Genomic DNA, 24,551 nt, shown 5'->3' on the forward strand with positions numbered 1-24,551 from the left:
AAGCTTTCGTGACTGCAGGAATCCATACTCTTTGATTCTTTCGGTAAAGTCACGAAGGTATAAAATAAAATAAAAATAAATCACGTTTCGGGCGCAACACAAGCATCCGTCAGTAGATGCATTTTCTCCGATGATGAATATCAATAGAACAAATATCCTGGGTCTCAAGGAGGCAGTGTTGGGGGTGAGGGCGATATCCCCCCCCCTTGGATCCATCCACTCGTGCGGCTAAAAGAGGCTTGGGAGACCATCGGTTCAGATGTAGCTCGTCATTAATGGTGATATCCGCAGGCGCGAATCAAATTCAGGTCGCTGGGTTCATGGCACACTTCCACCGGTCCACACCTCCCATTATTATATGGGTCAAGAGGTCACGTGGAGGTCAACAACGATGTGCGTCGCGTCTGTGACCCGGCCCGGTCTGACCAAGACTCCGTGGAGCCACGATTTCCCTCCTTGTCACCACGTGGTTATTCTGACGTCACCACCACTACCAACAACAACAGCAACCGCCATCATCTCTCTTTGGTTCTTTCGGTAAAGTCACGTAGGTATAAAATACAAATAAATCACGACGCTTCGGGCGCAACACAAGCGTCCGAAACGTGATTTATTTTATTTTCTACCCACGTGACTTTACCGAAAGAACCAAAGAGTATGGATCCCTGCAGTCACGAAAACTTCTAATCAAGATTGCCACCATCTCCATCATGGTCACCCCCCAGCACCCTCACCACAACCACCATCAGCATCATCCTTACTAATAACCACCATCGCCACCCACCACCACCACTCCACTACCGCTAACCACCCATCACCACCGTCAGCCCTCCACCACCACCATGGCAGCACACCAATTGATTCTTGAATCCATCTACCGAATTTGAAGCGTCACCTGAGTTTTTCTGAGGGCTTCTCCGCTTTCCCCACTCAACGAATCCAAACCTCTCGCCGATGGGATCCGCGGGTCCACACCAACCTCACTGGGACGTGCACTGACATTATTTTGATTATTTTACTGCTTTAGATGTCCACATGATGAGCCGCTTTGTTGAGCTATCATTTGTGGCCAGGTTGCTTCTGAGGAGTAAGTGAACACCACGGTCGGTTTTACCCGGTAAGATAAAAAAAAACGTTTCATTTGGATATTTTTCAGTGATTTGTTCAATTTTACCGATGCTTTACACTCCTATCGTGTTTGTGTTGTAACGCTCGTACCCGCCCCGACTGGACATCTGCGAAAAAGAGCTTTATAGCTTATCGGATTCCTCCAGTACCAAACACATGTTCTTCCTCTGCTTCTGTCTTCACTGTGGTGGAGGCACAGGCTCAGCGAGGCCCTCCTGCGGAAACTAAAGAGGCATTTTCATGTCGATACGAGTGTTGGTGGTGACTACCGTACAGTTATTTGTCCGTGAATATAAAAACATTCCCACTTTACCCCTCCCCTCCCCCCCAACAACTCCCCCCCCAACCCACGTGTTCCTATTTCACCTGAATTCAGGATTTTAGGGGGGTTTTTTGTCCAGGAAATGTTTCCGGGCCCCAAAATAAACGCGACCCGACCACCGTAGGAAGCGCTCGCCCTCTTATCGTGACGAGCCGGGTGCCCCTCCTCTGATAAACGACGTTGTTCTCCCCCACCCCTTACGCCCCCCCCTAATCCCCCCAAAATTGTATTTTTGAACAAGGAAGCAAAACCATGCTTACTCATGGAATCCGTTACGCGTTCTAATAATAATCAAAAAAAGAACAGCTAATGATTAAATTTCTATTTAAAGCTTTCGTGACTGCATTGATTCATATTCTTGGTTCGGTAAAGTCACGTAGAAGGGAAATAATAAAAATAAAACATAAGATTCTCCTCCGACCCAGCTTAAAAATACGCTGCCAAGCTTAGCCGTGTTCATTAGGACGCTGTCTTTCCGACAGCCCTGTTCTTCACCTGAGGACGGCTGCTTGCGTTGTGGCCGAAACGTGAGAATTTTATTTTATGCTGTATTTTTATTATTTCCCTTCTACGTGACTTTACCGAAAGAACCAAGACTAGCTAATGATTCGTTTTTTATATATATATATATGCAGCGTCGGTCATGCAACATCGCTTCTCACAATCGCTGAGTCGGAAGCCACAGACTAAGCCGGAAGGCTGCCAGGTGGTGAGCTGGCGCTGACAACCATTGCTCTGCAGTCCTCCACGTATTCAGATGTTCTCAGCCAATCGGTGTCTATTATACCACACGTGCGAGGAAACCGCAACGCATGCGTGCGAGGGAGAAACACTGTATCCCGACATATCAGCCCACATGCTCCGGACTGCATTCTGCTGGCAGAGCCAGGGGGTACGGCTCCTCGACGACCACCCGGAGGGGAGTTTCACAACAACGTCTGAGCGGTGATCCACCAACCCTGGCTGCTGTCTCCACACATCGCTGCTGGGTTACAGTCACGTGCAGCAGCATAGCAACTGACTTGCGTGTCACCCCCCCCCCCCCCCCATAGCAGCAACGCAATTCGACAGCAGACACGGATCAGGAATGCCGTGATATTAACTCGACTTTTATTTCATCAGGTAAGGGCCACGAGCTGTAACTAAACTAAAACTATGTTTTTATTATTTTACCTGCTAAGGAGCCCACTGAGCGATGTATCTCATCACAAATGATCGTTCAACGAAGTGGGGCTTAAAGGCCAAATGCTCGAAACGCGTGATGTTGATTCTAAATGTGGCGGGAAAAACCGAAGGAGCCGAAGAAAAATCCATGCGACCACGAGGAGAGCTCTGACACGCAAGCTTCAAATAAACAGGCATCGTCAGGGTCGGTATCGAACCCACGACCTCCTGCATATCGGGCGAGGTAGTTAACATCTCTGAGCCACATCGGATCGACAGACGGATCAGAGCTCATGCGTGAACACATCCCAACTTTGAGACGCAGGAGAGTTTACGTCAGGGGTCCTCAAACTTTTTAAACAGGGGGCCAGTTCACTGTCCCTCAGACCGTTGGAGGGCCGGACTATAGTTAAAAAAAACTATGAACAAATTCCTATGCACACTGCATATATCTTATTTTGAAGTGAAGAAACAAAACGGGAACAAATACAATATTTAAAATGAACAAGTAAAGTTAAATCAACAAACTTGCCAGTATTTCAATAGGAACTATGGGCCTGCTTTTGGCTAATGAGATGGTCAATGTCCGGTTCCATATTTGTCACTGCTAGTCGTAACAAGTGATGCAAGTGTGCATCCGTTAGTCTAGATCTGGTTGGAGATTTCAAATGTTTCATTCTGGAAAAAGTCTGTTCACAGACATAAGTGCTGCCAAAGATGGTTGCCATTTTGAGTGCATGGTTCCTGAGATGAGGATATGTCTCAGAGGGGAGAGATGCATAGAAATTATGAAGGCTGCTTGACTTGAATGCGTCTTTCAGAGAGTCACAATTCTGCAGTTCAGCCAGTTCCATTTGGCAAATTGTATCCACATTTTCAATGTCAATAGAAAATGGGTTATGGAAAAGCTGTATGTCCTGTTCATGGAGATGAAGCTCTTTAAATCTAAATTGGAACTCCTTTTGCAATATTTCCAGTGAATCCACACATGTTTTGTTTGGGAATGCAACCAATGGTTTTTCCGCTAACAGATTTTGAGTTGTGGGGAGATGGCAGAAGTTTTCCTCTTTCACTTGTTTGATGAGGAGGCCTAATTTTACTTCAAATGCTTTGACATGTGATTGCATATCACAGATGAGCTTCCCCTTTCCTTGAAGTTGCACATTGAAACTGTTGAGTAGCTCTGTTACATCTGTCAGAAAGGCAAGGTGCCATTTCCATTCTGCATCATTGAGCTCTGGTACTTCTTTGTTTTTTGAAAGCAGAAAAGCTGTAATCTGTGGAAGTAAGTCATAGAAACGTTTCAAAACTCTCCCTCGACTCAGCCAACGGACTTCTGTGTGGTACAGAACATCTTCATAGTCAACATTTAGCTCAGACAGAAATTCCTGAAATTGTCTGTGGTTTAGTGCATGAGCTCTAATGAAGTTAACACAAGATACCACAATTTTCATAACAGAGTCCTACTTCAGTGATTTACTACACAGCGCTTGTTGGTGGATGAGGCAGGGTATGGCTATTGGATGAGAATGGTTATGTTTGTCCATCTCTTGGTTAATGCGAGCAATTACTCCTTTCTTAGACCCCACCATGCTAGGAGCACCATCAGTTGTCACACTGGCTAGTTTAGCCCAGTTCAGCTCCAAACCATTCACAGTTTGGCAAACCTTTTCATAGATATCCTCTCCTGTAGTTGTTCCTTTGATGCTTTGCAGTGCAGCAAGCTCTTCTGTGACTTCGAAATAGTCATTCGTCCCACGAATAAAAATTAGAAGTTGTGCAGAATCACGAACATCATTGCTTTCGTCGAGTGCCAAGGAAAAATAGGAAAGTTTTTTTGTGGAGTTTTGCAAATGCTGATGCAAATTGTCTCCCATTTCTTCAATCCTCCGTGTAATTGTAGGTCCTGAAAGACTCACTGTACTAAATAAATCGGCCTTCTCTGGACACATCTCTTTGGCAACAGAAAGAAGGCATTCTTTAACAAATTCTCCCTCCACGAATGGTCTGCCAGTGCACGCTATTAGCTTGGCAACTTGAAAACTTGCTCGCAGTGATGAAATATTTAGCTGCTTCTGCTTCACAAAATTATTTTGCCGAGTTGTTAATGTATTTTTCAGTTTTAATATTTTATCTTTTCTCACTTCTCCGACCAAACAATCATATTTATCTTGATGTTGAGTTTCATAGTGTCGACGTAAATTGTATTCTTTGAACACAGACACTATATTCTGGCATATCAGACACACAGCTCTTTCCTTGTACTGCATGAAAAAGTAATCATAAGTCCACTGTTCTTTGAATATCCTACACTCCGAGTCATTATTTCTCTTTCTTGACATTGTTTCCTAGGGAGTCAAAATTGCTATTAGTAAAATACCAATATATATGCAGCGCTACAAAAACAATATACCAGCAATAACTTTGCCCACACAGAGACATACAGACTGCACTTCCCATCAATGCAGTCTGATTGGGGGAACTCCGCTTTTACCCCAGGCTCCCACTGGTGCGGGTACCATTAAAAAGTTAATTACACCTGCAGTTTTGTTCACAGATCGCAGTGCGATCTGCGAACTCGCATAGGAATCTGATCGCATGGGGGAGAAGACCCATGCGATCCGATTCCACTGCAGGAAAAAAGAAGGCACATGTGCCTTTTTTCTTCCGAATCTAATGCAAGTTCAGCCATACAAGCATATGGCTGAACTCGCACTGCTCAGAGATCGCAACAGTATGAACCGGGGCTTACACAACATACAACATATAACCTCATACAACTGAATAGCAATCAGAATATAAATGCCCTTACTGTCATTTAAATTGGGTTTCCTACTCCTCGGCTGTCTTTCACTGACCAGCACGGGAAAACAGCAGGCAGCCCCTCCAGCCCAATTAGTGACCATGGGCCGGATAAATGTCCTCGGCGGGCCGCATGTGGCCCGCGGGCCGTAGTTTGAGGACCCCTGGTTTACGTGTAATGATGTAATTGTTTGGGAGGAGCAGTGGCGCACTGGTTAGGGCACTGCACTTAGGAACTTCAGTGACGTGAGTCTGATTCCCGGTCACGGCTAACGTCAGTGGCGAGTCGTATCAGAATCGCTTCTCGGCGCCCTCTTATCTAAGCCGCGCTGACCCGCGTGGTGAAGTATGGTCGACAAACCACCTTGACCGACACGGCATGGGGAGGCCGAAAAACACTCTCTCGCGCTCTCTCTCGCGCTCCCTCGCACTCTCTAACACTCTCACTCTCTCTAACACACGCTCTCACACTCTCACACTCTCTAACACTCTCTCACACGCTCTCACACTAACACTTAAAGCTTTCGTGACTGCAGGGATTCATCTTCTTGGTTCTTTCGGTAAAGTCACGTAGAAGGGAAGTAATACAATAATAAAAATAAAACAATAAATTAACTCTCACGACGTTTCGGCCACAACGCAAGCAGCCGTCCTCAGGTGAAAACCAGGTCTGAGGACGGCTGCTTGCGTTGTGGCCAAAACGTGAGAATTATTTTATTAGGTTTTATTTTTATTTTATTACTTCCCTTCTACGTGACTTTACCGAAAGAACCAAGAAGATAGTATAAAATTGTAACGCTTAATACAATGTACAAAGTAATATATTGTATCGTAATTGTATAGTGAATATACAGCAGTGTGATATACATTAGGGTGGGTAGAATAATAGTGTAATATTACAATGTATAAGGTATAGGGTGGTGTATAGTAATACAGTATATAATTTAATGTTGGGTTTGTCTATGGCAGTATATAGTACGGTGTAGACTCGTGTGATGTAAGAGAATACAGCTTAGATGGTAGCATATTATATTTTTTGCGACATAGAATTGTAATGTATTACTTACTGTTAGTAACTCAGCTTATTGTAGAGTATATTTAGTATACTGATGATACTATGTAGTTTATACTTTAGTTTACGTGGTGGTTTAGTTACTGCAGCTACATACTATTAACACACCTTCCCTTTATTAATGCTACCCCTATCCCCTCCCTTTGATGCTGCTAATCCTGCATAATGCATGGGAATAATGACTTTAAACCCCTCGCCAAACCTCCTACGCATTTCACAAGTATTACTAATCACATATCTGCATTCCCATTAATATAAATTCCTCTTGATATGCAAATTCTTTTGTCAAGGCGCTCTTCGCCCCTTCATCCCAGCTTAGTCGCTCCAAGCCTGGGGCTTGTCATTCAGACTCTGTCTCCTCGACAGACCTGTTCTCTACCTGAGGACGGCTACTTGCGTTGTGGCCGAAACGTCGTTAGAATTATTTTATGTTTTATTTTTATTATTTTATTATTTCAATTCTACGTGACTACCGAAAGAACCAAGAAATAAGAAACTCTTTGGTTATTTCGGTAAAGTCACGTAGAAAAAATAAATAAATTAAATTATAGCATACGACGTTTCGATTGCAACACAAGCAATTATCATTAGGTACAAATTAAAGAGAAAACAAACCCAGTAAATTTCGATTTAAAGCTTTCGTGACTGCAGGGATTCATCTTCTTGGTTCTTTCGGTAAAGTCACGTAGAAGGGAAGTAATAAAATAAGAAAAAATAAAACAATAAAATAATTCTCACGACGTTTCGGCCACAACGCAAGCAGCCGTCCTCAGGTGAAAACCAGGTCCGTCGAGGCGACAGAGTCTGAATGAAACAGCACACGAGCTTGGAGCATATATATAAGCTGGGCGCCTTGACAAAGGAATTTGCATATCAAGAGGAATTTAGCATATTTATGGGAAATGCAGGAATGTGATTAGTACTACATATGCATGTGCATTATGCAGGATTAACAGCATCAAAGGGAGCTGCAGTTTGTTGCTGCTGCAGTTGCTGCTGCTGCTGCAGTTGCTGCTGCTGCTGCAGTTGCTGCTGCTGCAGTTGCTGCCTTATCCATTTTAATATAACACTGTATTATTCTACCCACCCTAATGTGTATCACACTGCTATATATTACTATACAATTACGACACCATACATTACTCTGCACACTGCACCAAGCATACAAATGCCTCACTATCTGCCACTATACACTGTACCATTGACCGTCGTGTCAATGGGTGAGTGGTGGGAGGAAACTTGCAGCGGAGCAAAGAATCCATTCCCTGCGGAGAATACAATGCCAGTGAGTGGAACGCGGTCTGAAAGTCACCGTAAACGTGAACACAATCAGTTAAGATCCGAAATGGTTTATTACGTCCTTCCAATGATTGCTGAGCCAAAATCCATCTTCTCGGTTGAAATTGTCTCTGTGTTTGTATATGTGGATCGCCTCATGAACGAATCTCTCATGGTAGCCAGATGGCTTGCAGAGAACCTCTGTCTTGGAGAAGTCAATGTCATGTGAGCTCGCTGAATTGTAACGGTGATCTGCCACGGCTGAGGTGTTTGTCCTACCGTGTTTCAGGTCTGCTTTATGTTCACGGATGCGGTCCGAGACACGTCGTTTGGTTTCTCCAATGTAACTGCTACCACAGAGGAAACTTAGTTTGTAGATGCCAGGGTACTGAATGTCTGGAACCACGTCTTTTACAGACGGGACCAGATCACGGATTTTATGTACTGTGTTGAATCGGACCTGAATCTTGTGTTTAATCAGGATTTTGGAGATCTTTTTTGTGACCCCAGCAATGTAGGGTAAGGTGATGGTTTTGAAAGGCTCCTCAACAGGATCCTTCTTGATCGTTGGAGTGATGGCTTTGCGGATTGTGTAGTCGGAGTAACCATTAGCCTTAAGAGCTTGGCGTACGTTTTTGAGTTCACTGGCAATGTGTTCCTGGTCGGAGATGCATTGGGCTCTATGGTATAGAGTCTTGATGAGGGAGTTCTTCTGGGATGGATGGTGGTGGGAATCCGGTTTTAGGTAGGCATCCGTATGGGTGGCTTTCCTGTAGACAGAATGGCTCATTGAACCATCAGGGCTCCTTTTAATTAGGACATCCAAAAAGGGTAGCTTGCCATCTTATTCGACTTCCATGGTGAATCTGATGGCTGGGTGTTTGGAATTGATGTGGTCGAGAAATTGGTCTAGAGCAGGCCGGCCATGTGGCCAGATGACAAAAGTGTCATCTACGTACCTCTTCCATAAGGTCGGGTGTAGAGTGGCAGTCTGGATGGCGTCAGTCTCAAATTTCTCCATGAAAACGTAATAAAGGACTTCGTCACACGATGTTGATCTCCGTCGGTCCTTTATTTGTGTTCGTCTTCCGCTCACCCCGCTGGCCTTCTCCTCGGTCCAGCGTCGTCTCCCCTTGCGCCCCGTGCACTCTCTATGCAGCCACTCTGCTGCCTGTGCAACCTCGCACCCTCTGCTAGCCTCCGCTAGTCTGCAGCTACTCGGCTGCTCCGTGCAACCTTGCACGCCCTGTGCTAGCCTCCGCTAGTCTGCAGCTACTCTGCTGCCTGTGCAACCTCGCACCCTCTGCTAGCCTCCGCTAGTCTGCAGCTACTCGGCTGCTCCGTGCAACCCCTGCACGCCCTGTGCTCCCCGCGCACTCTGCTCTCTCCCCTGCCCCCTCTCCTCACCCCGCTGGCTGGCGCCGTCATGAGCCCCTCAGCCACTAGGCTGAGGCACGGCGACCACCCAACGTGGTCTCCCCTCTTCACTCCCTCGACTGCCCCCGATGTCTTCCTGTCTCCCCGCTATAACTTCTCCCCTATGTGACCCTGACTCCTCCCTCTCCCACGTGACCCTGACTCCTCCCTCTCGGATCGTCACATCCGACCTGCCCATTTACGCTCGCATTACACCACCCTCCCCCATAGAGAAATGTCCAGCCGTCCTCGGCTGAAACAGAACAAAATAATGCGAGCGAAGGCATCACAATCAGGAGTCCCCCAGACACAACGGAGATTATAACAATAACAACACAAGTAACGAAAGGGGAGGGATCAGGATCCGGAACAGAACACCGGCCTGTCCTCCGCGCAACAACAACAAGAATAAGAATGGAACAATGCACATCAACAGCAACCGACACGCAAGAACGGCCGACGCGCACAACCCAGGAATGTGGTGTCTTAGAGCGTGTCCATGTTGCAGTTCCATCCGCTCGGCTCAAGTCCAACGTCAAAGAGCAAGTGGAAGAGCAGGAATGACGAACGGGCGCTCAATTGCTCCTTTAAGTCCTCATCCAGTTAGCACACCAGGTAACACCCAGTGTGGCAGGCGCCGAAGTTCTGTGACGAGAAGGAGAGTCCAATCCCCTGAGGCACAGCACAACAACGCACATCCGCATGTCGTACATGACAGCCACCCGGCCCCAGGGTAGTGGAGATGATGTAATTCCGGCCCGCTTAAGAAAACCCCAATAAATACCCAAAATAGACGCGATGGATGCCCCAGTATTTACATTTTAACAACAATATTATTTACACGTGACAACAACAACAAAAATTCCTGCTCTTGCCCACCAGCAGTCCTCCCTTGAGGACCAGCACAGACATCGCACGTACACAGCATGTACCCACGGTCACTCTCAACAAAACCCCCAGTCACACACCCTCGCGTGGAGAGAGCCACGCTCCCCAGCGGTAACGTTTAACTCGCCCTGACCCTCACCGTGGTCGTCAAACCACAGCAACATCCACTGACCATACTCTCGGCTAGTGCAATTTCGGGGATGAGCAGCAACTCGGCCATGCTCCTCCCTTACTATCCCATCAGCGATGGACACACACCAGCATCTTATAGTCTGACACTTTATAGCCCAGGGAAGGTTCATCCCCCGGCAATGCCAGACCCCATCGACCCCCCCCCACGGGGCAATGTTCTCTTATAGATTCAATAACGCCCTAACCCAGAGCGGAACAAGTCCGCGGCCCTTCCAGCTGGAGGACCCACAAAGAGAATCCCCGCTCCATGCTAGCCAGGTCACCCCGATCGCTGGCACGTAACGGAACCTCTACTCCAAATCCCGTGAGCCCCCGGCACACCAGGTTCAGTCTGCCACCGCACAACTGAACCATGACTCCCCGAGCCATATGAGCACACGGCCCATTAGTTTGAGACATACCACGGAGGTTTCGCCTCCGGGCTGTCAGGTCAGCCATCAGCCATAGGCCGATGTGACCACAACTCGTGCATCACCCAATCAACAATGGCAGGCATATACAGATTGAATATTTGCCCCACCGAGGTTTTTCCCACGCGCTCAAATAGGCGGCTCCCTTCGCCAAGCGCGTTCTCGCAATATCTCGCGCGCACTCAAAATGGCGGCCCCTTGCGCAAAGCGCATCGTCGCAATACCCCGCGTGCGTGCAAAATGGCGGGCCAACGTGCGAGCACGTCGCCAGTTTTCCCCGTGCGTGCGCCCCAGCTGCCCTTTGCTGTGGGTCACAAGACACATCCCCCGTCACGTTGTAACAACCCCGCAAATGATAGACGCACAGCCCCAGCTTGCTGCGCACAGCAGTCATATCGGGGAAATTTTAACCAATATTTTACCAAAACACATTGCTTACACACACCAACTCGCAAAGCAACCCCTGGCCGCATGCAATCAACCGAATGAGCGACGCCACTTGGCGCCAATTTACGGCCCCATCACCCTTAACATCTGAGCCACCCACAACGGCGTCATCGCGCACCCTCATCGCGCGCCCTCACCGCGCGCCCTCTCTCTTAAAAAGCGCAAGTACCTATAAATACACACGCAATCTCGTGTGCATAAACACCCATACAACCAAATTTTTGGGTCCCCCCCGAATTTTTACCAATTTCCAAACAGGTACGCACAATTAATAACAATCCCAAACCCAATAGTCAACCACTCTGCTGCCCTGTGCAACCTCGCACCCTCTGCTAGCCTCCGCTAGTCTGCAGCTACTCGGCTGCTCCGTGCAACCTCGCACGCCCTGTGCTGCCTCCGCTAGTCTGCAGCTACTCTGCTGCCTGTGCAACATCGCACCCTCTGCTAGCCTCCGCTAGTCTGCAGCTACTCGGCTGCTCCGTGCAACCCCTGCACGCCCTGTGCTCCCCGCGCACTCTGCTCTCTCCCCTGCCCCCTCTCCTCACCCCGCTGGCTGGTGCCGTCATGAGCCCCTCAGCCACCAGGCTGAGGCACGGCGACCACCCAACGTGGTCTTCCCTCTTCACTCCCTCGACTGCCCCCGATGTCTTCTTGTCTCCCCGCTATAACTTCTCCCCCACGTGACCCTGACTCCTCCCTCTCCCACGTGACCCTGACTCCTCCCTCTCGGATCGTCACATCCGACCTGCCCATTTACGCTCGCATTACAAAAATGTTGGTTACAACCGGAGATAGGGGGGAGCCCATTGGGGTGCCCTCAGTTTGCTTGTAGAAAGTTCCATTCCAGGTGAAGTATGTATTGGTTAAGCAGTGTCTCACCAGGAGGGGTACCCCAGTATTCAGTCCTTGATGAATCAAGTCTTCAATGATTGCGATGGTGTCAGGCACAGGAACCTTGGTGAACAAGGAAACCACATCAAAACTGACAAGCAGGTCGTCTGGGGACAGGGAAATCCCCTTGATTGTCGATACCAGGTCAGTAGAGTTTAGTACCGCAGAGGTGGTTTTTCCAGTGAAAGGCCGTAGGATTTCAGACAAAAAACGAGCCAGTTTGTAAGTGGGGGAGTTGATAGTAGAGACAATGGGACGAAGAGGTGTATCTTCTTTATGTGTCTTTGGCAAGCCGTACAATCTTGGTGGCCTGGCTGCAGAAGGTTTCAACGAGAACTGTTTGGTCTGATCAATTAATGCGGTTGAAGCAGAAATGATCTGTCTACCATGAGAGATTCGTTCATGAGGCGATCCACATATACAAACACAGAGACAATTTCAACCGAGAAGATGGATTTTGGCTCAGTAATCATTGGAAGGACGTAATAAACCATTTCGGATCTTAACTGATTGTTGTTCACGTTAACGGTGACTTTCAGACCGCAGTCCACTCACTGGCATTAACTGTGTATCTTGTGTTCTCCACAGGGAATGCATTATTTGCTCCGCTGCGGGTCTCCTGCCACCGCTCTCCCATTCACATGTTTCATTGCTTCTACATACTATTAACATTCCCTCCCTTTGTTAATGCTACCCCCTGCCCCCTCCCTTTGGTGCTGCTGATCCTGATTAATGCATGGGCATAATATGACTTTGAAACCCCCCCCGCCCACCTCCTACGCATTTCCCATGAATATGCTAAATTCCTCTTGATATGCACATTCTTTTGTTAAGGCACTCTTCTTCCACCTCCAACTCAGCTTATATATAAGCTCCTAGCTTGGCAGTGTTTCATTCTTCACCTGAAGACGGCTGCTTGCGTTGTAGCCGAAACGTCGTGAGAATTATTTTATTGTTTTATTTTTATTATTTTATTACTTCCCTTCTACGTGACTTTACCGAAAAAACCAAGAAGATGAATCCCTGCAGTCACGAAAGCTTTAAATCGAAAAACACAACACAGAGAGTCGGGTAACATAACAGTCAACACCCCACCTGGTTGATAACGTTCTTCCAAAGATTGCTCAATTTGAGAAAGAAACAAAACACAGACATGGAGACACATAGACAGACACATAAGCAGAGAGAGATGACACAAAGACACAGAGAGACACACACATAGGCACATAGAGAAACAACACTTCTGTGTCGAGGCCTTAAATAGAGAGAGAGGGGGGGGGGTGTAGAGAAATTAACATGTCAATGCAAGGCCGTAGCCACGGAGTCAACATTGGTGGGGACCAAATCTTCCAGGGGGTCTGGGGTCCCCCCCCCAGAAAAAAAAATCTAAATTTTAAAACTCATTTCCTCCCTAAAATATTTTTAAAAGTTCACTAACACATGGGATGGAATTTATTTTATTTGATACAATAATGTCTAATAGTGTATTGTAATACATGGCTCTGTTTTTTCTTTTTTACCTTTTCTTGTTTCATAGTTATTAACATAGCATCGCAATTATTATTTAAAAAAAATATTTTATAGCAATAAATTGGGGGGGGGATGTGTCTCCCCCCCAATAATCATTACACGCGCCACGACAGGCCCCGTGCCGCTCACACGCCACGACAGGCCCCGTGCCGCTCACACGCCACGACAGGCCCCGTGCCGCTCACACGCCACGACAGGCCCCGTGCCGCTCACACGCCACGACAAGCCCTGTAACCACTCACAAGCCACGACAAGCCCTGTAACCACTCACACGCTACGACAAGCTCTGTAACCACTCACACGCTACGACAAGCCCTGTAACCACTCACACGCTACGACAAGCCCTGTAACCACTCACACGCTACGACAAGCCCTGTAACCACTCACACGCTACGACAAGCCCTGTAACCACTCACACGCTACGACAAGCCCTGTACCACTCACACGCTACGACAGGCCCTGTACCACTCACACACTACGACAGGCCCTGTACCACTCACACACTACGACAGGCCCTGTACCACTCACACACTACGACAGGCCCTGTACCACTCACACACTACGACAGGCCCTGTACCACTCACACACTACGACAGGCCCTGTACCACTTACACACTACGACAGGCCCTGTACCACTTACACACTACGACAGGCCCTGTACGACTTACACACTACAACAAGCCCTGTACAATTTCGATTTAAAGCTGTCGTGACTGCAGGGATTCATCTTCTTGGTTCTTTCGGTAAAGTCACGTAGAAGGGAAGTAATAAAATAATAAAAAGAAAACAATCAAATTATTCTCACGACGTATATAAGCTGGGTTGGAACGAAGGAAGAAAGGGGGAGCTGTTGTATCTATGCCCTGTTTTTCGTTATTAATATTAAGAATAATTAAGATTTTTTTTTTTTTTTAATATCTATTTTTTTTTTTAAATAATGAAAACAACTCACGGGCACACCGGGAGTCCATGAGACATGGAGGGCGGTTTAAATGATAGGAATTCGGTCACAAAAAGGTCATAGACATCCAGACGGACAAAAAGATGTATGGACTAAACCTCCCGAGACATCTGGAGATGTACAGATAAGGTGCAGAGTGAATGACGGTTGAAGCTTCGCGTTTTCTTGGCGTTTTCCTCACCGAAAAGTAGAAACTTAACAAAGATAATTAACCAACAAACAATAATATTTTTACTATTATTATATGTTTCCTACCTACACGACCTTCCAAAAAAGCTAAAGAGTGCGAATTCCAGAGAGCTTAAAAAAATAACTCGGAATAAACACCAATCTCTGGAGAACTAAACTGGGCGAAGCCCCAAGGTAATAATGTGACGAGGAGCATTACGAATATTCATTAAACATAGACGAATGATAACCACGATACTAAGACTGAAGGAACTCATAAAATATAATTCAAGAATAAATGTAACACACAGGACCACATAAATGTATTGCAAACATCTCCTCGACCACCTTTGTCTTCCAGCGGGGTCTGACCTCAGAATGACCCACCCAGGGTAAGCAAGGAGGGAGCAAAAAGGTCACAAAGGGGGGGGGGTTTGTGCTGACATTGGTTGTTTTCTCTCGCAAGAGACGCGGAGAGAGGAGTGGATGCTCGCGTGTTTGAGTTAAGCACGGCCGCCTTTGTCTCCCCGCAGCACAAACAGATGGCCCAGGAATGCTTGGAGGGTTAGGAAAAGGTCGCGAGGAGGGATCGCGCCGGTGTCTGCTTCTTCTCGCTCTGTTTGTGTTTTTTTTGTTGCCCGCTCGCAAGGAATGCAGAGAGAAGGGAGTCACACTTTAAGTTAGGCACACACACAGCGAACGAGCAGTCTAGTCCGAGTCGAGCTCAGCGTTGCGACGGGGCACGCAAGGGAGCTGTGGCAGTCGTGCCTCGAGAAGAGATGGGACGACGAGACATCGTTAAAGTGGCAGCCTGAGAGCAGTCTGGGTTGAGTCGTGCTCAGTCTCGCAACTCGGCTTGCGACGCGGTGTTGCGATGGGGCTCGCAAGAGAGCGGAGGCGCGTCGTGCCTCGAGGAGAGATGGAACGACGAGACATCGTTAAAGTGACAGTCTGAGAGCAGTCTGTTCGAGTCGCGCTCAGTCTCGCAACTCGGCTTGCGACGCAGCGTTGCGACGGGGGCTCGCAAGAGAGCTGGGGCGGTTGTGCCTCGAGAAGTGATGGAACGAGGAGGAGTCGTTCGAGTCGCAGAAGTCTGAGTTCAACCTGGGTCGGGGCTGGGTTTCAGCCGTGCTCCGGCTGGTGGAGCGTCGTGAGGACACGAAACACCGATGCCGATAGCCGGGGTCGCTTCTCGCAGAACGAAGTTAAGTGCGAGTGAAGCTGGCCGCTGCACGAACAAGGGAAGCACGGAGCAGAGAGAGTGACGAGTGACGACAAGCAATCAACCTGTAAAAGGGCGGAGATCGCCAAGCGTCGACCAAGCGTGCAAAGCAGAGAGCGCGAAGCAGTGGAGAAAGCCTGGTCAAACGGCTGTGGAGAGAGAGAGAGCGCAAGAGCAGCACGACTCGGACGTCACCGGGCGTCACCGAGCGTCGTGCCAACTCGTCATTCAGCAGTGGAGAAAGCCTGGTCAAACGGCTGTGGAGAGAGAGCGTAAGAGCAGCACGACTCGGACGTCACCGGGCGTCACCAAGCGTCGTGCCAACTCGTCATCCAGCAGTGGAGAAAAGAGAGCGCACAAGCAGAGACGCGTCCGAGCGAGGGAGCAGCAGGAGCTTGCGGTGGCCACGCCCAATCGAGAGGAACACCTGGCCGCTGTTTGTATCCTCCTACACCACACAAGCTAACGACACAATTAATATTACGAGAGGACAACGCACACACAGCACGCACACGAATAAGACTTTCAAAAAGTGATCTTTGCGTTTCAAAAAGGATTGCCATTTCGAGGTGGTGCGTTCAATATCAACTGATCGTGCAAAAGCAGTTGCTGCCGTCGAGTTACATGAATAAGAAATGTTTAGTCATTCATTTTCGTTAACTGCATAATTTCGCCAATGAAGAAGTATTTTTAGTCATTCAATTTCGTTAATTGCATAAGATTGCCCATTAATTTATTGACGTATACTCGCTTTCGCATACTAGAGTATCATGTGCTTGTTTAGAATTAAAATTGCTTAACACCAACTGTTCGAGTGCTTCTTTCCAAGTCCATGCAAAACTATCTTATTCATAAGAGCTGTTGCCTGTGATGAGATCTGAAACTGGTGACCTAAAATATCATAACACACACTAAGATAATCGGTAAACGTTTAATCGATGATAATCGTGTTATCCTGATTGATATAACTCTGGATAAACGAAGCTGAGCCTAATTATCACAACTGCTCACATTAACACAATCGCAAGCATCCGCATAAATTAATACGATTATCTCTACGATTATCATAATTTATGCATATAATTACATGCATTATCATAATTTATGCATGTTAATACATATACTATCATAATTAATGCGATTTGCGCATTTTTCGGAAAATTATTAATTTTTATTATTTTTATCAAAATTTCATAACCCAACACATACAACAGAGCCTTGAAAAAATAATATGCATATCAAGATGAATTTAGCATATTTATGGGAAATGCAGGTATGTGATTAGTACTATTTATGCCCGTGCATTATGCAGGATTAGCAGCATCAAAGGGAGAGGATAGGGGTAGCATTAATGAAGGGAAGGAGTGTTAATAGTATGTAGCTGCAGTAACTAAAACCACCACGTAAACAACTAAAGTATAAACTACATATTATCATCAGTATACTAAATATACTCTACAATAAGCTGAGTTACTAACAGTAAGTAATACATTACAATTCTACGTCGTAAAAAAAATATATATATAATATGCTTCCATCTAAACTTTATTCTCTTACATCACACGAGTCTACACCGTACTATATACTGCCATAGACAAACCCAACATTAAATTATATACTGTATTGCTATAAACCACCCTATACCTTCGACTATACATTGTAATATTACACTATGTATTATTCTACCCACCTTAATGTATATCACACTGCTGTATATTCACTATACAATTACGATACTATATATTACTTTGTACATTGTATTAAGCATATAAATGTTATACTATTTGTTATTATACACTGTACCATTGACCATCATGTGAGCAAAGAATCCATTAGCTGCGGAGAATACAATGCCGGTGAGTGAAACGCGGTCTGAAAGTCACCGTAAACGTGAACACAATCAGTTAAGATCCGAAATGGTTTATTACGTCCTTCCAATGATTGCTAAGCCGGAATCCATCTTCTCGGTTGAAATTGTCTCTGTGTTTGTATATGTGGATCGCCTCATGAACGAATCTCTCATGGTAGCCAGATGGCTTGCAGAGAACCTCTGTCTTGGAGAAGTCAATATCATGTGAGCCCACTGAATTGTAACAGTGATCTGCCACGGCTGAGGTGTTTGTCCTACCGTGTTTCAAGTCTGCTTTATGTTCACGGATGCGGTCCGAGACATGTCGTTTGGTTTCTCCAATGTAACTGCTACCACAGAGGAAACTTAGTTTGTAGACGCCAGGGTACTGTATGTCTGGAACCACAGATCGGACCTGGATCTTGTGTTTAATCAGGATTTTGGAGATCTTTTTTGTGACCCCAGCAATGTAGGGTAAGGTGATGATCTTGAGAGGCTCCTCAACAGGATCCTTCTTGATGGTTGGAGTGATGGCTTTGCGGATTGTGTAGTCGGAGTAACCATTAGCCTTAAGAGCTTGGCGAACGTGTTTGAGTTCACTGGCAATGTGTTCCTGGTCGAAAATGCATTGGGCTCTATGGTATACCACTCACAGACTACGACAGGCCCTGTACCACTTACACACTACGACAGGCCCGGTACCACTTACACACTACGACAGGCCCTGTACCACTTACACACTACGACAGGCCCTGTACCACTTACACACTACGACAGGCCCTGTACCACTTACACACTACGACAAGCCCTGTACCACTTACACACTACAACAAGCCCTGTACCACTTACACACTACACCAAGCCCTGTACCACTTACACACTACACCAAGCCCTGTACCACTTACACACTACTGAAGACGCTGCCTTCTCGACAGACCTGTTTCTTCACCTGAGGACGGCTGCTTGCGTTGTGGCCGAAACGTCGTGATAATTATTTTATTATTTTCTTCTACGTGACTATACCGAAAGAACCAAGAAGATGAATCCCTGCAGTCACGAAAGCTTTAAATCGAAATTTAAGCCTTATACTACACACTACAAGCCTTATACTTATCACTACAGCCTTATACTTATCACTAGAAGCCTTATACTTATCACTACAAGCCTTATACTTATCACTACAAGCCTTATACTTATCACAACCTTATATTTATTACAACCTTATACTTATTACAACCCTATACTTATTACAACCCTATACTTATTACAACCTTATACTTATTACAACCTTATACTTTTACGTGGTTGTTTAGTTACTGCAGATACATACTATTAACATTCCTTCTCTTTATTAATGCTAACCCTACCCCCTCCCTTTGATGCTGCTAATCCTGCATAATGCACGGGCATAATGGCTTGCGTTGTAGCCGAAACGTCGTGAGAATTATTTTATTATGTTTTATTTTTATTATTTTATTACTTCCCTTCTACGTGACTTTACCGAAAAGACCAAGAAGATGAATCCCTGCAGTCACGAAAGCTTTAAATCGAAATTTAACCGCCTCTACGGGGAGGGATTCCACATAACTTTGAGATCCTTCAACAAGCTCCGTGATAAGAAGGCTCAGCTAATCGAGTCTCTCACCTTTCTGAAGAGATGCCGCGACTCTAAGGTAATACCAAACGCATTTACACTAACAACTGCTGCTGTATTTTTCGATTTAAAGCTTTCGTGACTGCAGGGATTCATCTTCTTGGTTCTTTCGGTAAAGTCACGTAGAAGGGAAGTAATAAAATAATAAAAATAAAACATAATAAAAACAATTCTCACGACGTTTCGGCCACAACGCAAGCAGCCGTCCTCAGGCGAAGAATGAAGCACCACCAAGCTTGGAGCGTATATTTAAGCTGGGTTTTTACAATGTAAAAAGTAATATATAGTATCGTAATTGTATAGTGAATATACAGCAGTGTGATATACAGTAGGGTAGGTAGAATAATACATAGTGTAATATTACAATGTATAAGGTATAGAGTGGTGTATTATAATAATACAGTATATAATTTAATGCTTGGGTTTGTCTATGGCAGTATATAGTACGGGGTATACCCGTGTGATGTAAGAGAATAATGTTTAGTTGGAAGCATATTATATTTTTTGCGACGTAGAATTGTAATGTATTACTTACTGTTAGTAGCTCAGCTTATTGAAGAGTATATTTAGTATACTGATGATACTATGTAGTTTATACTTTAGTTGTTTACGTGGTGGTTTAGTTACTGCAGATACATACTATTAACATTCCTTCTCTCTATTAATGCTACCCCTACCCCCTCCCTTTGATGCTGCTAATTCTGCATAATGCACGGGCATAATGACTTTAAACCCCTCGCCAAACCTCCTACGCATTTCACAAGTAGTACTAATCGCATATCTGCATTTCCCATAAATATGCTAAATTTCCTCTTGATATGCAAATTCTTTTGTCAAGGCGCTCTTCCCCCTCCAACCCAGCTTAAATATACGCTCCAAGCCTGGGGTTGTCATTCAGACTCTGTCTTTCCGAAAGACATGTTCTTCACCTGAGGACTGCTGCTTGCGTTGTGGCCGAAACGTCCTGAGAATTATTTTATTATGTTTCATTTTTATTATTTTATTATTTCCATTCTACGTGACTTTACCGAAAGAACCAAGAAGATGAACCTTATACTTATTACTACACCACATTACACTTATTACTACACCACATTACACTTATTATAACATTATACTTGTTATAACATATTATAATTACGGCTTTGTGTCAATGAGAGATTTGGAGGTTTGGTGACTGCACTTAATCAAAAAAACTTCGTAACATTTGAAATGTAATGCAATGCAACACAGAGAGTCGGTCAACACACAATTGACGCATCGCCTGGCTGATTGCGTTCTTCCACAGATTGCTAAACTAAGCGAGAGAATTGAAGCAAACGCGACCAGGCGAGGGCAGGAGGCAAGGCCCCGCGTTGTAAAGTTCCAACTTGGACATCGCTTCCATGCTCGCTGCTACTCAATTGACATCCCTACGAGAGAGAGAGAGCGAGGCTCTACCTCGGTAAACAACAACCACAACCACCACCACAACAACCAACACAACAAACACCACCACCACAACAAACACCACCACCACAACCACCACCACAACCACCACCACCACAACAACAACCACCACCACAACCACCACCACAACAAACACCACCACCACAACAAACACCACCACAACCACAACAAACACCACCACCACAACAAACACCACCACCACCACAAACACCACCACCACCACAAACACCACCACCACAACCACCACCACAACAAACACCACCACCACCACAACAAACACCACCACCACAACAAACACCACCACCACAACAACCACCACCACAACCACCACAACAACCACCATAACAACAACCACCACAACAACCGCGATGAGAATTTCTCACCTCGGATTTCAGTGCACGGGCGGAGCGGCAACTTCCTGGTCCCTCGTGACGTCACGCGGCAGCAGGTGACATGACGTCACTTACGGGATACGATGACACTCCCCTCTCCCAATGAACGGCTCGAAACTCGCGACGGCTTTCACGAACAAATTATGTTAATGAACCGCCAGTCACCGGGCGTGGCTTTGCCCAAATAAGGATTGGCACTGGGACAGATATCGGCTGCGGCCGAGCGAAAGTGACGTCACGCTCAAGAGCGCGGTGGTCGGGGTAGGTGACATGACGTCACCAGCGAGGCACACCTCCCCCTGGCGTTTGACGCAGATGAGGTCACGCTGAGCGGTGACGTCAGAGAGCGGGGTCAGAGTTCAAGTTTGTTGACAGAAAGGGTGCGGCAGTGTCGACTCAGCCTCAAACGAGTACCCGGTTGCGGTGTGTCAACATCGCCACTGGGGAGACAAAGGCGGCCGGGCGTGGGGCTGGCCACCCACCCCCTCGTGTGCCGTGACGACCTCCATCGGTGCTGCTCGCTATGAGCAGCACTGTGTAGATGTCGTGGCTTGGCTCTCCAGCACACCGCTGGCGACATTTCACGATGAAATTGTCACGTCCATAAAAAATCAGCATACTAACCTATGCCGTTTTTGGCAAAATTGGCCCAATTTTCTAGTTTTATTTTTAAACAAAAAGTGGATTCCTTGGTTGTGTTTAGCCTGAGTAGCCTATATATTACGTAAAAAAGTGGGGAATTTGATCCATTAAATTTTCGAATATAAAAAAGTTAATCGGCATACTGTGCCGATTTTAGCCCAAATAAGCCCAACTTTCACAGCTTTATTTTTGGATAATAGTTCATTCCTCTATTGTATTTAGTCTTAGTATGCTATGTATTAGATTAAAAGTGGGAAATTTCACGATGAAATGTTAACGTCCCGTTTTTGGCCAATATTGGCCAAATTTTTCCAGCTTTATTTTTCAACAAAAGTGCAATCCTCGTATCCTTTATATAGCATTAAAAAGTGCGAAATTTCACCATGAAATGTTTAAGTGAATAAAGAAAATCGGCATACTATGCCGTTTTTGGGCAAAATTGGCCAAACTTTCACAGCTTTGTTTTTCGACAAAAGTTAATTATTTCATTGTATTTAGCCTTAGTATGTATTAGATCAAAAGATCAAAAGTGGAAAATTTCACAATGAAATGTTCACGTCCCAAACAGAAAATCGGCATACTAAGCTACGCCGGTTTTGGATCAAATTGGACACATTTTTACAGCTGTATTTTTAAACCAAAAGTACATTCCTCGGTTGTGTTTAGCCTGAGTAGCCTATATATTACATTAAGAGTGGGAAATTTTACAATGAAATTTTCAGGTCCCAAAAATACATCGGCACACAAACAAACCTATGCCGTTTTTAGGAAAAAATTTGTACAAATTGCACAGCCTCATTTTTCAACAAAAAGTTAATTATTTCATTGTATTTACCCTTAGTATGCTATGTATTAGATTACAAGTGGGACATTTCACGATGCAATTTTCGCGTCCCAAAAAGAACTCGGCACCCTCACGTATGCCATTTTTGGCCAAAATTGGGCAAATTTTCATAGCTAAACTTTTTAAAGAAAAGTTTATTCCTCTTTTTTGATTAGCATTAGTATGCTGTATTATTACTATAAAGATTTGATATTTCATGATGACATTTTCACGTCCTAAAAATTAAATTGGCATAACATTTTTTGGCTAAAAAACAAATAGGCATACTAACCTATGCAGTTTTTTTACATAATTGGGTTAGAGTTAGGCTTAGCAATTAGGGTTAGGGTTTAAGGTTAGGGGTTAGGGGTAGGGTTAGGGATAGGGTTAGGGCTCGATTATTCCAACTCACTACTCTCCGGGGGGACATCTGGCAAAAACATTACCAAGCTGAAGCGTGTACAAAATTCTTTGGCAGGCGTCATGACGGGTACTGCAAAATCCGACCATGTCTGTCCAGTGCTCACCGAACTGCATTGGCTTCCTGTTGCCGAACTCGTACAGTAGAAGGTTGCACTCATTACATACATAGCGCTGGCCACAAGTGAACCCCAATACCTTGCTGGTATCATCAAAGAGCATCAACCATCACGCAAACTCTGGTCATCTTCGCTTTTGGCAAGTCATCGAATAAAGACGGCCACTGCATTTCACGCTTTCCGATGCACTTCTTCAGCCGTCTGGAATGTTTTTCCCTCCGATATTAGGAAGTCACTTTGAGCTACGCATTATTAAAATCTAGATTGAAAATAAACTTTCTTTAGAACAGTTTTTTGTGCTTAGTTTGTTGTCCTTCCCCCGCACCTCCGATGCGCATGGTTGGCTATGTACGGTGTGAAAGAAGTTCAACATACACACCAACATGGGCACTCGCTAAATAACCTAACCATCGTGGACACTTGATAAATAACCTAACCAACATGGACACTCGCTAAATAACCTAACCAACATGGACACTCGCTAAATAATCTAACCATCATGGACACTCGCTAAATAACTTAACCAACATGGACACTCGCTAAATAACTGTGGCACAGTACACTCGCTAAACAACTTAACCCGCATGGTGCTGTAGCGCCACCGTGTGGTCACGTGGTACCACTGCAGCGCCTGGCGCGGTGACAGCAGCAGTGGCGCTGTGCGGCGTCTTCACGGCTTCATCGCAGCCAACCCGCTTGGGACAAACGCCAGGACGCCGCAGCACCAGCGACTCACAACTGCGGGGAATGCGCGTGGTGACGCCTGACAGCGGCAACTGCTGGCGTGCTGTGTTGGCCTGCACTGCACATGTCCACCACATCGCAGACGCAACCACGAATTGAATACTTGTGGTAGTAAATCTTGACTTGTGGTACTGCACTTGTCCACCAGAGGGCACACGTAACACGTTCAGCGTCAGGAAAAAACTAAACTATCTGGCTGATTTGCACTGCAATTCTTTATTTCTTCACGGATTTCAAGTAACAAACTGCTGCATTGACATCTATAACTGTACCATATGTTTACACCGTTGAATATTTGGTGAACATCGGTGCTGAAATAGTGAAGCGCACTGCATTCCCAAACAGTGCGCTTCAAATCGTCAACATTCACACCCATCATTGACTTCAATGCAAAATGCCGCCCCGGTTCCACACGTCACACAAACAAGTGGTGTGTGCCCTTCGACTCTACTCGACAGAGTCGCGCCATATACGATTCAACTCATCTCGCTGAGACGCGTTTAAAGGCATATTTGAGGCATCTCACTTGCAACCCTAAGAAGTCAAAATTCCAAAGCAGGAGTCTCAA

The sequence above is a fragment of the Lethenteron reissneri genome, chromosome 35, assembly GCF_015708825.2.
Source record: "Lethenteron reissneri isolate LAM-NWPU_2019-01 chromosome 35, ASM1570882v1, whole genome shotgun sequence".
NCBI lineage: Eukaryota > Metazoa > Chordata > Hyperoartia > Petromyzontiformes > Petromyzontidae > Lethenteron > Lethenteron reissneri.